This window comes from Hemitrygon akajei, chromosome 1, assembly GCF_048418815.1.
Source record: "Hemitrygon akajei chromosome 1, sHemAka1.3, whole genome shotgun sequence".
Taxonomy (NCBI): domain Eukaryota; kingdom Metazoa; phylum Chordata; class Chondrichthyes; order Myliobatiformes; family Dasyatidae; genus Hemitrygon; species Hemitrygon akajei.
In genome coordinates this window covers 42,700,712-42,711,901 of record NC_133124.1, presented here as the reverse complement: position 1 = coordinate 42,711,901, position 11,190 = coordinate 42,700,712, and the positions used below count along the sequence as shown (strand labels likewise).

The 11,190-nt window shown below is 41.4% G+C and overlaps 1 long non-coding RNA gene across 1 annotated transcript; it reads left to right on the top strand.

Moving 5' to 3' along the window:
* The first annotated feature begins 211 nt into the window (after positions 1–211).
* LOC140726083 (uncharacterized) lies at positions 212–5,075 on the top strand. The gene is made up of 3 exons (XR_012098568.1): positions 212–435; positions 1,143–1,212; positions 4,990–5,075. It is a non-coding gene; the product is annotated as an uncharacterized lncRNA (long non-coding RNA).
* Positions 5,076–11,190: the final 6,115 nt, after the last annotated feature.

The window sequence follows — 11,190 nt, the reverse complement described above, 5'->3', positions numbered from 1 at the left end:
TATGAATTGCAAATAAATAAACAATGGCAGAATAGGAACTAAATGCTGCCTGCCGTCTGTTGGACATCTTTGTTCACATATTATTGTAAAGATGGATGTGTATGTGGTCATCTCGGTAAGATGGCACCAGCAATCAATGCGATTTACAGCAACGTCCTGCAGACAGTTCACAAAATTCCTTCTTCTTTTAAATATACTTCAGCTACTGAACTGTATGCAATTGGAGCCAGTAATTTACATTTTGATCATGCGTTTTTTAAGCCAACCAAGCAACCTACTGCCTCCAAGGAAATTTGACGTGATTGAGAGCAAGGTTGGGAGTGGAATTTGCTGCCTAATTGGCGAGGCATGAACCCATGATCAGTTCCAATTCTCAACCAACTGGCCGATTAAAGCATTGAGCAAGATTGAAATCACTGAGGACGAGAGCGGAAGGTGAGTCGGAGTTCAATGCCGTCTACCTGTGTTTGACTAGTCTCCCTCACCCTCGCTGATGCTGGAGGAAGGTATAGGAGTCTTGGGCAAGGTCTAATCTGCGCATTTTGTGGATTAGGCTAATTTTTATGGGGCTCAGCATTATATGTTATACGCATTTTTGGCTTCTGATTATTCCTTTTCTATTGCGACTTTGCACAATTTTGATTGGGGCAGATTGGCTCTGTGGCCTGCAGTCAATGACTGACACAACGTTAAATTGAACTGAACTGCACTAAACTGAACATTCCTACACTGCTTCAGGGCCTCTGTCATTTGATGTTTGATATTCTGTGTATTATTTGCTCATTTTATTGTCATTTGCGTGATTCGTTCTGTTTTTTTTTGCGCATTGGGTATTTGATGTTTTCTTTGAATGGTTCGATGGTGGTTCTTTGTTTCGTTCCTGTCTATTGAGATTAATTGTTGAACTGGTTTATTTTCAGTGCCTAAGGAGGTGCTTGACCTATTTAATAACTATGACTATCTGGTAGATTTTCATCACCCTGAGATCAGCCCTCGCTTGCTCTTTTGGGATCTCTACACATTGGGTGTTGGTCTTTTTTTTAATTGGGTTTCTTGCTTTCTGGCTGCCTGTAAGCAGACAAATCTCAAGATTACATAATGTGTACATACTTTGATAATAATTGTACTTGAATCCTTTGAAGGTCCCAGGTCAAGTCCCACCACATGAGCCTGGCTGTCTGCAGCATAACGTAAAGCAGGTTCCCTTTCAGTGTAAGTATCTGTCTGTGGTGCCAAACAATGAGGCACAATCCAGAATCATGAACTTTCAAAGCTGTCAATGAAATCTAATATTTCTGATTATAGTACCCCTCAGCCATTAGGCTCTTGAACCAAAAGGAATAACTTCACTCAACTTCACTCACTCCATCACTGAACTGTTCCCACAACCTATAGACTCACTTTCAAGGACTCATCATCTCATGTTCCTGATATTTATTGCTCATTTAATCATTATTATTTTGTTTGTTTTTTTTCTTTTTGTATTTGCACATTTTGTTGCCTTTTGCACATTGGTTATTTATCCATCCTGTTGGGTGCAGTCTTTCATGGAATCTACTGCATTTCTTGGGTATGCTCACAAGGAAACAAATCTCAGGGTTGTACGTGGTGATATATAGATATCTATATATACAGTGGTATGCAAAAGTTTAGGCACCCCTGGTCAAAATTTCTGTTACTGTGAATAGTTAAGTGAGTAGAAAATGGACTGATCTCCAAAAGTCATAAAGTTAAAGATGAAACACACTTTTCAACATTTTAAGCAAGGTTAGTGCATTATTTTTGTTATGTACAATTTTAGAGTGAAAAAAAGGAAAGGAGCACCATGGAAAACTTTGGGCACCCCAAGAGATTTGAGCTCTCAGATAACTTTTACCAAGGTCTCAAAACTTAATTAGCTTGTTCGGGCTATGGCATGTTCACAGTCTTCGTTAGGAAAGGCCAGGTGATGCAAATTTCGAAGCTTGATGAATACCCTGACTCCTCAAACCTTGTCCCAACCATCAGCAGCCATGGGCTCCTCTAAGTAGCTGCCTAGCACTCTGAAAATTAAAATAAATGATGCCCACAAAGCAGGAGAAGGCTATAAGAAGATAGCAAAGCGTTTTCAGGTAGCCGTTTCTGCAGTTCGTAGTGTAATTAAGAAATGGCAGTTAACAGGAACAGTGGAGGTCAAGTTGAGGTCTGGAAGACCAAGAAAACTTTCCGAAAGAGTTGCTCATAGGATTGCTAGAAAGGCAAATCAAAACCCCCGCTTGACTGCAAAAGACCTTCAGGAAGATTTATCAGACTCTGGAGAGGTGGTGCACTGTTCTACTGTGCAGCGACATCTGCACAAATATAACCTTCATGGAAGAGTCATCAGAAAAAAACCTTTCCTGCGTCCTCACCACAAAATTCAGTGTCAGATGTTTGCAAAGGAACACCTAAACAAGCCTGATGCATTTTTGAAACAAGTTCTGTAGACGGATGAAGTTAAAATAGAACTTTTTGGCCACAATGAGCAAAGGTATGTTTGGAGAAAAAAAGGGTGCAGAATTTCATGAAAAGAACACCAACTGTTAAGCATGGAGGTGGATCGATCATGCTTTGGGCTTGTGTTGCAGCCAGTGGCACGGGGAACATTTCACTGGTAGAGGGAAGAATGAATTCAATTAAATACCAGCAAATTCTGGAAGCAAACATCACACCGTCTGTAAAAAAAGCTGAAGATGAAAAGAGGATGGCTTCTACAACAGGATAATGATCCTAAACACACCTCAAAATCTACCTCAAGAGGTGCAAGCTAAAGGTTTTGCCATGGCCCTCACAGTCCCCCGATCTAAACATCATTGAAAATACGTGGATAGATCTCAAAAGAGCAGTGCATGCAAGACGGCCCAAGAATCTCACAGAACTAGAAGCCTTTTGCAAGGAAGAATGGGCAAAAATCCCCCAAACAAGAATTGAAAGACTCTTAGCTGGCTACAGAAAGCATTTACAAGCTGTGATACTTGCCAAAGGGGGTGTAACTAAGTACTGACCATGCAGGGTGCCCAAACTTTTGCTTCGGGCCCTTTTCCTTTTAGGTATTCTGAAACTGTAAAAGGTGGAAATAAAAAAGTAATCTTGCTTAAAATAATAAAGAAACGTGTCATCTTCATGGTAACAGAAATTTTGACCAGGGGTACCCAAACCTTTGCATGCCACTGTGTGTGTGTGTGTGTGTGTGTGTGTGTGTGTGTGTGTGTGTGTGTGTGTGTGTGTGTGTGTGTGTGTGTGTGTGTGTGTGTGTGTGTGTGTGTGTGTGTGTGTGTGTGTGTGTGTGTATATATATGTGTATATATATATATATATATATATATACACACTTTGATATTAAATCTACTTGAAACTTCATATTTGATATTAACAAGCATTCTAAAATAATTATGAAATATTAAAATTTTAAATGATGTAACAATGCAAATTAAAGCACAACCACCTCAACTTACTGACTAAAATCAAATGAAATGGTTCATGCTGTGGACATCTGTTTCTTCTCATTGATTTCAATGTGTCTACTGTGCTGGTGCTGTGGTTAAGGTGGTGTAGTGTGTGGGATTTTAAGCATTTCTGATGGACTCCATGTGGAGTCCACAGGCAGAGCACAGAGACAGGCAACGGCAAAGCAGCATGGCAGAAGCTATTATTGCTGACTTCAACCTACAACAGCACTGCATTCAAGACTTCCTCAAAGAAATACAAATAAGCCCTGGCAGAAAACCGGTACCTCAGAAAATCTATCCCATTGTTACAAAAATGTCTATATCAGTAATTACTAAACTTAGTTCTTTGTAGCTCTTTTAATTTGTACCTGTCACACACATATAAAAAATTCTCTTCATTCAATGCATTTCAAGGTTGAGGCAGATTCATTTTTGTGAAAGTGTTTTGAGAATAGAGCAGTGTTACAATGCAGACAGCAACTTTAGAATGTTAATACTTAATTGCACACTCTGTTTTCTTGAATTTTCTGTGTCTATTTACACATCATTTTGGGCAAATATCTTAAGCTTCGACATACCTTGAAAGCAAAATCTGACCCAGTACCTGTAATAATAAGCAGCTGTTTTTTTTTACTTTCCTTTCCCAATATCTTGAAAATGTGTGCAAAATTGAGAACGTAGCTAATCCATATTGCATCTACACTGCAGGTGAAACAATACCACCTACAGAGGATCGAAATGCACAATAGCTTTCTCTAGCAGATGTCACTGCCAAACCCAGAAATACAACACTGGCTACCAGAGGAAAAAAAATCACATCACTCATTTTATAGAAGCAAGCTGATTAGTAGCACTTCTTTGTTCACCCTTAGTCAAACAGGTGTTATTTGCAGAAGCCTCATAATTTTAAGATGATGACAATTTGCTTCTTTTACAAAGGAGCAAAACATCTTTTATTTTGCAAATGGTCTCTGCTCAGCATCTGTGTCATGAAGTTATGAAATTATCGATCACAGAAACAAGCACTTTCAAGTCAAAGTCAATTTATTATCAAACTACTTATATGTTAACATATAGTACCTTGCAGGCATCTACAGGAAAAATAAATAAAATATAATTTATGAAAACTATGCATTGACAAAGGCTGATAAACTCTAATGTGCAAAAGAAGGCAAATTAAGCAAATAAAAACAAATACTGAGAACGTGAGTTGTAGAGTTATTGAGAGTGAGTCTGTAGCTTGTGGAATTAGTTCCAAGTGGAGTTATTCATATCAGTTCAGGAGCCTCATTGTTCTGGGGTAACAACTGTTCCTGAACCTGGTGGTGTGGACCCTATGGCTCTTGTGCTCTCGCTGGATGACAGAAGCAAGAACAGAGCATGATCTGGATGTGGGGTCCTCGATATCGGATGTTACTTTCTTGTGGCAGTGCTCCATGTAATTGTTCTCAGTGCTGGGGACGGCTTTGCCATTGATGGACTGAGCTACATTCACCACTTTCTGTGACTTTTCTGTTCCTAGGCATTGATGTTCCCATACCAGGCAGTGATGCAACCCACTGTGGTGAACTACATATACCTGTCTGGACACGCCCCCCCCCCCCCCCCACTGCTGACTGCTCCTGTGGCTCCTCCCACAGACCGTGGTATAAAGGCGATTGGAGACACAGCCCCGGCCTCAGTCTCCAGGATGTAGTGTGGTGGTCAATTGCTGCTTGTTCTTTCTTCCAGCCAATAAAAGCCTATATCTTGCCTCTCGTCTCCAAGAGTTATTGATGGTGCATCACCCACTAAGCCAGCATCCATTATCAAACACCCACCAGTGCATGTCATATTTTATTCTCCTCACGTTGTCATTTTTTCTCTCTCAGGTTCTGCCACTCTGATAGACATCGGGGCAATTTATAATGACCACTTTATATATCAACTCATATATCTTTGGCACATGGGAAGAAACCAGAGCAAAGAAAACCCATGTGATCACACAAACTCCACACAGACAGCACTGGAGATCAGGATTGAACCCGTCACTGGAGCTGTGTGGCAGCAGCTCTGATGGCAATGGCACTGTGCTCTGCCTTTGCTGGCAAGAGAAAGTTAAACACTTGCAAACTTCCATTTCCTGTAGAACTATCACAATATTTCTTTCACTGACTTTCAATTCATTTTGAAAAATACAATGTTATTAATAAAAATGTGCATTAGTATACAATAAAACCTCTTCTTATTGTGAATCAGTTTGCTACAGTGGACAGAACCTACTGAACTGTAGACTTTACTGGTCTATGATAAACTGCCATCGATACATATAGTAACTGTTTTTTCGGCATCAAGGCCAAAAAAAGGATGGCATTTAATCCATCAGCAAAAGTCAAAAACAGGGTTATCCACTGTCCGTGCTTGATAGCATGTGTAAATCCATTGTCCTCTCCTTCAGATTCCTTCCTCTCCAGCCCTTTATCTTTCCCATCCACCTATCACCTTCTTGCTATCCTTCTTCCCCTCTCCCCACCTTTTCACTCTGGCATCTTCCTGCTTCCTTTCCAGTCCTAAAGAAGGGTCTCAGCCCAAAATGTTGACTTTTTGTTCACTTCCATGGATGCTTACTGACCTGCTGAGTCACAACCACAGATTCAACAGCGCAGTAGATACGGCGCATGGCCAAGTGGTTAAGGCGTTCGTCTAGTTATCTGAAGGTCGCTAGTTCGAGCCTTGGCTGAGGCTTGCGTGTGTGTCCTTGAGCAAGGCACTTAACCACACATTGCTCTGCGACGACACCAGTGCCAAGCTGTGTGGGTCCTAATGCCCTTCCCTCGGACAACATCGGTGGTGTGGAGAGGGGAGACTCTCCACCAGTCTTCCATAAAAAAAACCTTGCCCAGCCTTGTGCCCTGGAATCTTTCCAATCTTTCCAAGGTGCAAATCCATGGACTATCGAGACTAATGGAGGCCTACCACAGATACAGCAATTGCATTTGTGAATTTGAACCTGTCAGCTAATTATAATTTAATCGTGATAGTATTTAACTCCATGCTTGTCATCGTAGTGCTTGTCGAGCATAGCAATGCTTCACTGCTGTTTTGCATTCTGCCTTCCCTGAGATATTGGACCTTCAAATCAACTGAAGCGGTATTCGTTTAGTATTTAGATGTTCTTTTCAGCCGCAGTGTAGGCTTCATTTTCCATCTGAGAGTTTTAGTTAATGGCCCTGTTTGGCCTAGCGTTCATTGTTTTATTTTCCCTTTAACACTCTTTGTATTAAAATCTGTGAACTATCGACCTGCCTCAGTGTCTCTCACTCTGCACTTGGGCCATATCCGAACCTGGTAACATGCTGAGTTCTTACAGCATTTTGTGTGTGGTACAGTAAATAGTACATCTTACTGGAATAGCATTAACTGGGAAAATTAAGCAAGTTTGGTTCATGTAACACAGTTCTCTTTGAACATAGAACTATTTAGCATCAGGATGTGATACTGAGGCTCTATAAGGCACTTGTGAGACCACAATTGGAGTATAGTGTGCAGTTTTAGGCTCCAATATTTTAGAAAAGATATACTGACATTGGAGAGGGTTCAGAGACGATTCACGAGAATGATTCCAGGAATGAAAGGTTAGCGTATGAGGAACATCTGGCAGCTCTTGGCTGTATTCACTAGAGTTCAGGAGAATGAGGGGGAATCTCATAGAAACATTCCAAATGTTAAAATGCCTGAACAGATTAGATATGGCAAAGTTATTTCTCATGGTAGGGGACTCTAGGACAAGAGAACACAAATTCAGGATTGAAGGACATCCATTTAGAACAGAGATGCAGAGAAATTACTTTGGCCAGAGGGTGGTAAATTTGTGGAGTTTGTTGCCAGGAGCAGCTGTAGATGCCAAGTCATTGGGTGTATTTAAAGCAGAGATAGATAGGTTCTTGATTAGCCAGGGCAGCAAAGGGAATGGGGAGAAGGCAGGGGAGTGGGGATAACTGGAAGAATTGGATCAGCCCATGATTGAATGCCAGAGCAGACTTAATGGGTCGAATGGCCTACTTCTGCTCCTATATCTTATGGTCTTATGTCTTACATTACAAGCCCTTCGGCACACAGTGCTGTATCAAACCAATTAAATTAGTCATCAAATGGCTAACTAAACTAATCTCCTCTGCCTACACCATGTCCAGATCCTTCCATTTTCCTCACATTCATGTGACTAACTAAACATCACTTAAAAGTCCCTAATGATTCTGCCTCTACCACCACTCCAGGCAACACATTCCAGGCACTCACCACTCCGTGTAAACAAACTTGCTCCTCATTTATCCTTTGAAATTAGCCCCTCTTACCTTAAATGCATGGCTTCTGGCATAAAACATTTCAACCCCAGGAAAAAGATACTGTCTGTCTAATCTATCTGTGCCTCTCGTAGTCCTATAAACCTCTACTAGGTTTCTTCTGTTCCAGAGAAAACAATCCAAGTTTTTCCAACCTGCCATCATAGCACATGCCCTCTAATCCAGCCAACATCCTTGCAAACATCTTCTTTACCCTCTCCGAAGCCCCAGCATCTTTCCTGTAATGGGGGTGACCAGAACTGTATGCAATACTCCAGGTGAGGCCTGACTCGAGTTTTATAAAGCTGCAACATAACTTCCTTGCCTTTGAACTCAATGCCTCGAATAATAAAAACAAGCATGTCATTTGCCTTCCTAACCACTCTATCAACCTGTGTAACTACTTTCAAGGAGTTATGAACTTGGACTCCAGAATTGCTCTGCTCATCAACAATTAAGGGCCTTGCCCTTAAAAGTGTAATGTCTCTAAACATTTGACTTACCAAGGTGCAACCGTTCATGTTTGGCCAGGGGAAACTCTATCTGCCATTTCTCTGCCTGTATCTGAAACTGATCTATATTCTGTTGTATTCTTTGCCAGTCTTCTATACTATCCACAACATCTTCATATCATCTGCAAACTTACTAATCCACCCATCTATTTTCATCATTTATATACATAACAAAGAATGGAGATCACAGAACAGATTCCTTTGGAATACCACTAATCACAGACCTCCAGCTAAAGCAAGTCCCTTTGACCAACACCTTCTGTCTTCTATGGGCAAGCCAGTTCTGAGTACAAGTGGCCAATCCACCATTGGCCCCATGCATCTAAATCTTCTGGGTGAGCCTCCCATGAGGGCCTTTCTCAAAAGCCTTATTAAAATCTGTGTAGACAACATTCACAGCTCTACTTTCATCAATCAGCCCTGTGACTTCGTCAAAAAAATCAATCAAGTTTGTAAGACATGTCTTGATCTGCACAAAGGCATGCTAGCTCTCCTTAATCAGGTCATGGTTTGCCAAATGCTCATAAATTTTATCCCTAAGAAATCTCTCCAGTAACTTCTATGAGTACTGACCAGTCTATAGTTTCCAGGATTATCCCTGGTTCCCTTCTTATCCTCCGAGACCTTGCCTGTGGCGAGAGAGAACACAAAGATATTGGTCAAACCCCCAGCAATCTCTTCTCCTGCCTCTTTCGATAACCTAGGGTATAGCCCATCAGGTCCAGGAGACTTATCTACCTTAATGCTTTAAAGAGACCCAACACTATCTTCCCCTGTACCTTGAAATGACCTAACACATCAATATGCTCAGTATTGATCTCCCTAACTTCCACATCTTCTCCTTGGTAAATACTGATGTAAAGTACTCATTAAGGACCTCACCTCATCATCCATATCTAAGCAAATGTTCCTCCCTTTATCCTTGCGTGGTCCTACCCTCTCCCTAGATATCCCTTTGTTCTTGATGTATGTATAAAATGTCTTAGAATACTCTTAAGTCCTACTTACAAAGGACTTTTCATGGTCTCTCCAGGCTCTCCTAATTCCCTACTTAAGTTCTTTTCTGGCTTCTTTATAACTCTCAAAGGGTGTTTGAGTCTACCTTCCTAACCTTTACATACTTTGTTTTGCCTTCTTGACTAAATTAATCACCTCTCTTGACATCCAAGGTACTCTTTCTTTGCCATCCTTGTCCTTCCTTCTGAATAGGACATACCTCTCCTATACTGTGTGCAGTTGGTCTTTAAATGTCAGATGTGGACTTGCCCAAAAACAGCTGTTCTCAATGTACTCTCCCTAGTTCCTGCCTGATGCCCTTGTAATTTGCCCTACTCCTCTTCAATACTCTGCAGTAAGACCCATATGAAACACTCTGGGTTCCTTGGCTGCGTAAGTCTAGGAAAGACCATCGCCGGCCCCGCCAGACATGTCAGATTGAGCCGCAAGCCCACCCCAAAACCCCATTTGTGTGGATGCTGTGTGATTCGTTACCCTCTTACAAATAAGTGCTACAAAATAACAGACAGTGCACTGCATACAATTAAAAGATTTAGCTTTATAATTCTTAATTTGACTAAAGGGTTAGTAAAGAAAAAAAAACAAGAAAAGGACACATTTTAATGAAATAGTCCAATGTGCACAATTTGGAGCACACAGTTTCCCTGTCGCCAATCCTCCATCGATCACCCAGACTTCTTCGAATTACGGCCCCGCTCTGGGTCAAATGCAATGACCTCTTCTCTCTGGCATCTTCTCTCTTCCTCTCTCCATAACCAAAGCCTCAAGCCCAACCTTAATGTTCCTCACCAGAGAAACCTCCCCTTAATCTGACCATCTTAATTGGATGGCACACAATTCTCCTTTCTCTTATCTTCAACAGTAACCCAAACATAAGGGGAAACCAAGCAGCTGACACAGACCAGCACAAAATGAAATGCAGAACAGCATAATAGTAAACATATATGAACCAGGGCATTACACATACTTATCCTTATCTATAGCTATCTTAAAACTTAGGAGTTGTGGACACTGTTTCTTAACGACTCATCTACTGAAAGCTCAGACACCTGACCAGGCTCATTACCCAACAGTACAGCCCCTAGTCTTGGTGGATGAGCTTCATATTAATTTTAAAAAACCTTCCTGAAAGCACCTAACAAGTTCTTCCACATCTAAACCTCTTGCACTCAGAAAGTCCCAGTTTATAATAGGGAAGTTGAATTCCCCCATGACATCAACCCCGTTGTTTTTACACCTTGACTGAATCAGCTTGCATATATGTTCCTCAATGTCCCAGGGATGATTGCAAGGTCAATAGTACAATTCTATCAGAGTGATTGCACCTTTCCTATTTTTGAGTTCTACCCATACTGACTCTGTGGACGAGTCCCTCATTATGTCTCCCCTGAGTGCAGCTGTGATATTGACCCTGATTAGTGGTGCACCCCTCCCCTTTTTTACCTCTCTATCTTCTCTAAAACATCAAAATCCTGGGATATTAAGCATCCACTCCTGTCCCTCTCTCAACCGTGACTGTAATGGCCACAACATCATAGACCCATGTACTGATCCATACTATAAGCTCATCACCATTTCCTCGCATTAAAATACACACTCTTCTAACTATCCATCCTATCATTTCCAATACCTTGCTCCTCCCTGTTTTTACTGCCTCTGACATCTACAAATGTACCTTCCATCCCTCCAGTTTCTGATCTGGTGCCCTGGTTCCTATCCCCCTGTGAAACTACAAACATTTGTAGGTTAAACCCTCCTGAGTAGCTCTAGCAAACCTCCTGCCCCAGATGTTGGTTCTCCTCCAGCTTAGATGCAACCTATCCCTCTTGTACAGGTCTCCCCTTCCCCAATAAAGGTTCCAGTGATTTAAGA